A 7,903-nucleotide genomic window follows, 5' to 3' on the forward strand; every position below is an offset into this window, starting at 1 on the left:
TGCCTCTCTGCCTACTTGTGATCTCTGTCAAATAAAATCTTAAAAAAAAAACAAAACATAAAACATACCATTTGTGGGGAAAAAAAAAACACTTTGGAATACATTTAACGAAGAGTGCAAAACTCATACCCTGAAGACTATAAGACATCACTGAAAGAAATTAAAGCATGACTAAATAAATGGACAAGCCTCTCATGTTCATGATTTGGAAAACTTCCCATTATTAAGATGATGATACTGGGGCGCCTGGGTGGCTCAGTGGGTTAAAGCCTCTGCCTTTGGCTCAGGTCATGATCCCAGAGTCCTGGGATCGAGCCCCACGTCGGGCTCTCTGCTCAGCAGGGAGCCTGCTTCCTCCCCTCTCTCTCTCGGCCTGCCTCTCTACCTTCTTGTGATTCCTCGCTCTCCGTCAAATAAATAAAATCTTAAAAAAAAAGAAAGATTATAATACTACCCAAACTGATCCACAGACACAATGAAATCCTTATCAGAATCTCAACTGGCTTCTTAGTAGAAGCTGACAAGTCAGTTCTAAAATCCATCTAAAGGCTCCCGGGTGGCTAAGTGACTCCCTTCGGCTCAGGTCATGATCCCAGGGTCCTGGGATGGAGTCCTGCATTGGGCTTCCTGCCCGGAGGGAGCCTGCCTCTGCCTCTGCCTCTACCTCTGCCTCTGCCTATGCCTCTGCCTTCCTCCCTCTCTCTCTGTCTCTTATGAATAAATAAATAATAAATCTTTAAAAAGATAATAAAATCCATATAGAATAGCAAGGGACCCGGAATAACCAAAACAATCTTGAAAAAGAATGACAAAGTTGCAGGACCCAGACTTCTGAATTTCAAAATTAACTTCAAAGCAACAAATATCTAATGAATAGAATAGTATCTATGGTCCAGCAATAAACCCATGTGTCCAAGGTCAACTGATTTTTTTAAAAATTTATTTATTTGACAGAGAGAGAACTCACAAGTAGGCAGAGAGGCAGGCAGAGAGAGAGAGGGGGAAGAAGTCTCCCTGCTGAGCAGAGAGCCTGATGCGGGACTCGATCTCAGGACCCTGAGATCATGACCTGAGCTGAAGGCAGAGGCTTCAACCCACTAAGCCGCCCAGGTGCCCCAGGTCAACTGATTTTTAACAAAGACACCAGGACCATTCAATGGGAAAAGAATGGTCTTCAGCAAATGATGCTGGAACAACTGAATAACCACATGCAAAAATATGAAGCTGGACTTTTACCCAAACACTATGTATGGAATGAACTCAATATGGATCAAAGGCCCAAATGTAAGAGCCAAAACTATAAAACCCTTAGAAGAAAAACACAGATCTTCATGACCTCAGATTTGGTAATAGAATCTATGGACAATAGAAGAACAAGAAACAAAATTTAAAAATCGATAAAATAGACGTCATCAGAATAGAAAACTTGTACATCCAAGGAGACTATCAAGAAGGTGAAAAGAAAACATACAAAATGGGGAAAATGTTTGCAAATTATGTATCTGATCAGGGACTGTGTCCAGAATGTATTAAGTAGACTTACAACTCAATAATAAAGAGACAACCCCATTTTTAGCCAAGCAAAGGATTTGAAGAGCTTGTTCTCCACAGAACCCTCAAATAGCCAATAAGCTCATGAAAAGATGTTTGACATGATTAATCGTCAGGGAAATGCAAATCGAAACCACAAGGAGATACAAATTCTCACCTCCCGGGGATGGCTATGATCAATAATAAGTCAGATAACAAATGTTGGCAAGGAGAAATCAGAACCCTCATACACTACCGGTGGGAATGTAAAATTGTGTAACCTGTTCAGAAAATAATCTGGCAGTTCATCGATTAAACATAAGTTTCCACAAGAGTTCCCGTAAGACTCAACAGTTCCATTCGTAGGTATCTACCCAAGAAACATCAAAACATATGTCCCCATAAAAACTTTTACACAGAAGTTTATAGAAATGTCGTTTGTAATGTCAAAACATGGAAAGAATTCAAATGTGCACTGAATGATGAATGGATAAACAAAATGTGGTCTGCCCACACAACGGAGTATTATTCCGTCATTAAAAGGAGTCAAGTACTGATCTGTGCCACTACAGGCATGGACCTTGGGATACCAGGCCAAGCAAAAGAAGCCAGTCACAAAAGACCACCTATTGCATCTGCTTGTATTTCATTTATACGAAATGGCCAGAATAAGCCCATCTGTAGGGATAAAAGTAAATTGCAAGTCTGTAGAAGAAAACTGTGTTTTGTGTGTCAGTCTCGTGTCCTGCAACCTTGCTGAATTAGGTTATGCGTTCTCAGTGGTTCCTTGGGGCTGGGAGGAAGGTGGTGGGGAGAGGCGGGTAGGAGGGCAAGAGCTGAAAGTTTCAGATTTCTTTCTGAGGCGATAAAAAAAGATCTAGAATTGACTGTGGCTGCCCATATCTGTGAATACTAAATTCACAATTTCAGTGGGTGGCTTGTGAGGCACGTGAATTATATCTCCTTATAAGTGTTAGAGAAAGAAGGCATGAACACAGGGAGATCAGCCCCACGTTTGGGCTAAGGGCAGGCTCCGAGGGTCCCCTCCCCCAGCAGAAGATGCCCACATTTCCATTCTGGGCTCATAGCAGCCAGAGCCTTGCTACAAACAAGGCAGCAGACGGTAGGTAGAGAGCACCTAGAGTTTCAGCCTCAGTGCTCCCACGCCTGTCCAGCTTCATTCTTCCCCACTTTTGTGTTCTACTGCCCAGGGGACAGCCTGGGTTGGGCAGGGGTAGAACAAGAGACCAACCCCGCCCACTTGTTTCCAGAGAAAAGGTGGAAAAGGGAAAGAGGAAAGGCCAAAGCACACCTCTCCAAGGCCCATTAGGCAGACGGTTGGGGAAGGCGACCCCGAGCACGTTATCCAAGGGGCCTCCCTGCAGCCTGCCCTGGCCACAAAAACGGAACTCCCGCCAGTCAGCCCTGAGTCATTCCCTCTCGGGCCCCCCAAGGAAGGGGTGATTTCCTGCCTGGCCCTCTGGCTGGCTCAGGCTCCTCCCATGGACTCTGCATCCTCTTATCTCACCCCAGGCTCTCTCCCAGGGCGGCAGACCAGCCAGCGTCTGACGGTCCTGGCCTGGTCCCCTGTTTCCTCAGCAGGAAACATGGATGCAGGGGTCAAAGAGAGCCCAGCAGCTGAGTAAGAGCAGCTCAGGAGCCCGGCTGGCTCTCAGAGGACGGAGGACAGAGGGCTGACCGGATCAGGTCCCTGCAGCTCTCCTGCTGGGGGTCACTACTGGATGCATCTTGGTGGTCCTTTTCCCGTTTACTTGAAGCAGGCCTCTATGGATGCTTGTCTTGAGCTCAGCCTCCTACTGTGGGAGAGACACAGCAGGCCCTGTGCCGGGCGCATACCGTTGGAACAGTAAGAGGTATCTATGTAGTGATTAAAAGAGCCGGCTTTGGTATGAAATGGACCTGAATTCGAATCTCAGCTGTGCCCCTTAACAGTGACCTTGGACGACTCATTTAATCCATTGCAACCTGCATTTTCACTTTCCTAAAGGAAGGACAGGGCAACTGAAGAGAGTCATTGTGGGAAGAAATGAGACCGTGCGTTAGCCTCATGGCGGCACATAGCCAGTGTCCATTGGTGGCAGCTGCTACGATGCTCGGACAGGGGTCAGGAAGGAAGAGGCAGGCCCGCTCCCACCTGACTTTTGACCCAGGCGGACTGAGTTAGGATGACAGTTCCCCTCTGGCAGGGTTCTCGGCTTATCTAGCTCAGGCTGAGGCTAGCCTCACTGTTTCCATAGAAAAACACCCCAACAGAGACACAAAATTCTGGGGGGTGGGGGTTCTGAGAGGAAGGAAAGATTATGTGTATGCAACCCAAAAGTCCTCAGGGCAGCCCTTCGGGACCAACTTTTCCAATTTTATCCCATCAGAACTACTCAGTCCCTATTCCATATCCTCAGAAAGTCCACACCCTCCTGTTCCTCCTGGGCTCTCCTTCCCATAATTCACACCCTCGGGATCACCTCTCAACCTGAATTCTGGGGCTGCCATCCTCTCTCCACTCCACAGGTATCATTACTCTTCTGCCTTTGTTCCATAAACACCACCAATGAAGGTTGTGTCGAGGACACCCCTTGGGTGGGGGACGGTTCTGGGGCAACTGAGCTTTCACAGAGTAGTCAGTGAACATCAAACCAGGCATGAGGCATCCCTGTGCTGAAACTTCCCTCCACTAGTCCTACTGGAATTTCTCACTCGTGAGGCTTTCTCTTCTCCTCAGGTTGCCGTCTTTCCCTTACCAGCCCTCCTCCTTTTTCTCTGGAGTTACCGCAGTATACTCCCAAATTCCCACCAATTTCATACTCAGCAAATTTAACCCTCTCCCTCCTGACCAAGGCTGTGCCCAAAGACTCACCATGTTTCTCGTAATCATAAAAGAGCTACAAGTCCTCTGGAAGGAATGTAAAATAACCTCTGTCTTTTTATCAAATTTTTTTTAATATTTTATTTGTTTATTTGACAAAGAGCTAGAGAGAGAGCACAAGTAAGCAGAGCGGCAGGGAGAGGGGGAGAGAGAGAAGCAGGCTATCCGCTGAGCAGGGAGCCCGATGTGGGGCTCGATCCCAGGACCCTGGAATCATGACCCGAGCCGAAGGCAGCTGCTCAACCAACTGAGCCACTCGGGCGCCCCACCTCTGTCTTTTTAAATTAGGCTTTCTGCTCTAACATATAGTTAGAGTGACGTATAGTTGGGGGGTAAGAAAAGCTAGAGTCAGGGCTTGAACCACAAAGAAAATTCCAGAAGACTCAGAGATTGGAGAGTCCTATGCCTGGGGAAGCAAAGGGACCAAAGCCCTGTGGCAGAAAGGGGATTGGGTTTGGGGATAGTGAAAGGAGCATCTTGGGGAAGAGATTCCAGGAAGGGGAAGCGGAAAGGTAGAAGGGCCTTGTGTTCCAGCGTCCAGAGATGAGTCTTGGTCCAAAGAATCCTATGGAGCCATGAAAGGATGTTCAACAGGGAAAGAATAAAAGCAAATTTGAGCTTCAGAAAAAGCACCAAGTGAGATTGAGCTGTTTGTCAATTATCAGCATAGCAAACTTAAAACAACATTGACAAAGGTGTGGGGCAAAGACAGCACTCTGACACCCTGCCGGAACCATCCAACAAGTGGAGCGACCCTTCTGGAGAGGAGTTTGGCAACGCTGGGGAAGTAAGTGTTGGGGAGATGGAGAACCCGGGGGCCTAGAGTTACCTATCCCCGAGTGTCTGACTGGTGCTGGAAATCTGGGGACATGGGGAGACAGGCATGGGCTCAGGAGAGTGATTTCTCTTCCCAACCCATTGTTCAGCAACTGTCATCTTAGCGTGAAATAGGCTGTGGTGGTGTATTTGCACCAAAAACCTGCAAATGCTACAAAACAGGGCTTCCTTCTGCCCCCAGAGAGTAGTTTAACAGTAGACTTAGTGCCTGAGCCAAACCTCATCCAGCAACCCCTTACATTCTCTGAGCAACGACTGCACACAGATCAAATACAGGTTTCTCTAAGCTGGGGTTTTGGCCTTATAGCCCAACAGGAAAGCCTAGGCCTGCTGATCTGAGCTGACCTTGAGGAGTCTATTGGACTCCCTGACCAAATAATGGGCATACCTAAGTGGTCTCTTTTCCCCTAGATCTCTTCTAACAACCCCCTTGATATTCTAAAGAAGCAAAGGACTGGGGAAGGCACCTCTTCCCCACTGTGTGGAAACAGAGAAAAATGGGAAAGTGACAGGGACAGGTAGCTGCACATCCTTTCACTCAGGCATGCAGAGCCCCCATCTCAACTCTGGACAGACAAAGCCCCTTGACTTGTGGGTTCTGCATCCTTTGCACTATAACACTGTCTCCCTGTAGAAGTCACAGACTTGATAAGGCTTGGGTGCAGGAGTGGAGGGAGAATGATTTGAGGATAACTTTCAGCTTCCAGGCCTAGATGCCCAGGAACCTAGGGTGAGATGCAGAAAACACAGGAAGAGAAAAATCGGGAAGGGTGTATGGGAGTCAGTGATAGTTGCATTTGGGACTTGGTGCATTTAGGTGAAGTGTCTACGGAACAACAAATAGAAATCCAATAAGTAGCTCAGAATCTGAAGTTCAAAAGAGTGGCACAGTCTTGGGAGTTATTGGTCTATAGATGGAACTGAAGCCACAAGATCTCTCGGGGGTGCAGGGTGATAAGGGGCAGAGCAAGGACACCTGGAGAACAACAACATTTGAGAGAAAGAGTAAAGAAAGAAAGAAACTGGGAGGGAATGTTCCAGGGGGTAGGAGGAAACCAGGAGAATGTGATACTTTGTAGAAGCCAAGGAAGGAGGAGAATATCAAATGTTACAGAAAGGTTGAGCATGATAAGGATTGAGATGAAAGACACAATGAGGTTATTGTGGCTGGTTGAGAGTGAAGACAGCGGTAGGAGATGAGATTTAAGTAAGCAGGGGCCACATCATGCAGAACCTTGTATCCCCAGGCAGGACCTTGTATGCCTTGAGAAGGTATTTGGATGTTATTCTAAATGCAGTAGGAAACAATTAGCGGGTTTTGAGTAGGGGAGGAAGAAGTTGGATTTGCATTTTATACAGCTCCCTCTGTCCTGCAGAAGACTGGAGGGCGGGCTGCTGGGGGGAAGAGGGGAAGAGGGAGAGCGGCTAGGAAGCTGCGGCAGTAGTCCAGACTTGGACTAGGATGGCGGGAGGTGGTAAAAATTGCTCACATTCAGGGTACATTTTGAAAGAATATCAAATAGGATTTCCTAGTAAGTTGAATGTAGGGTAAGAGAAAGATAGGAATCAAGGAGGACTGAGGTTTCGGGTTTGATCACTTGAGTAAACGGTAGTGCCATTTACAGAGGAAGGTAAGACTAGAGGAAAAAGAAAATCACAGGCTTCGGGGTGGGAACCAGAACCAAGAGTTTGACTCTGGGGCACCTGGGTGGCTCAGTGGGTTAAGCCTCTGCCTTTGGCTCAGATCATGATCTCAGGGTCCCGCATCGGGCTCTCTGCTCAGCGGGGGAGCCTGCTTCCCCCTCTCTCTCTGCCTGCCTCTCTGCCTACTTGTGATCTCTCTGTCAATAAACAAATAAAATCTTTAAAAAAAGAAGGAGAGAGTTTGACTTTGGCCATCTTAAGTATAAGTTGCCCATTAGACGTGCACGTGGAGATGCCAAGCTGGTGGGTAGTGATCCCAGTGTGGACCCCAGGACAAGCCACAGCTAGAGATACTAATTTTGAAGTCATCCACATAGACAGAGCATCAAAGCATTGGGAGTGTGTGAACATTAATGTGTTTCCCCTCTCACTTGACCTGGAGGTTGGGTGGCCCTTGATAGGGGGCTGGGGGAGGGCTCCAAAGTCATCCCCATTGGACAGAGGAAGCTGGTCCCTATAACCCAAGAACTGGACAGGAATCAGGACAAGCCTGGCCTCAGGCTCTTCTTGCAGAAGAAATAGAGCCAGAGAAACTAAGACGTCCCAAGGTTGAAGCATTTCCATTTACTCCCTGCCCACCCAGCTCCCCCAAATACCTCTGTAAGTAACATTAATTCAGGAGGAGGAGAAAAGGTTGACATGGAGGCCACTTAGCCTGTAGAGCCAGCGATGGTCGCCCCAGCTGAGGCCGGAGGGTCTCGTTAGAGGAGTTCATACACGTCCTTCTATCCCTGCAAGAGTCAGGGCTTGTGAGAGATGGCATAAAAGCCACCCACAGGTATAGCACTCCCAGGAGGCAGCCCGGGCTTCAGACAAGGCATCATGCCTTCTCTTTTGCTACTGATGTGAAGAAGATGAGCATAGCTAAGCCACAAGACCAGTGCTTCTCCAACTTAAATGGGTGTTCAGATCACCTGGAGATTTGGTCAAGGGCAGATTCTGTTTTAG

The sequence above is a fragment of the Mustela nivalis genome (genome assembly GCF_964662115.1).
Source record: "Mustela nivalis genome assembly, chromosome: 10".
NCBI lineage: Eukaryota > Metazoa > Chordata > Mammalia > Carnivora > Mustelidae > Mustela > Mustela nivalis.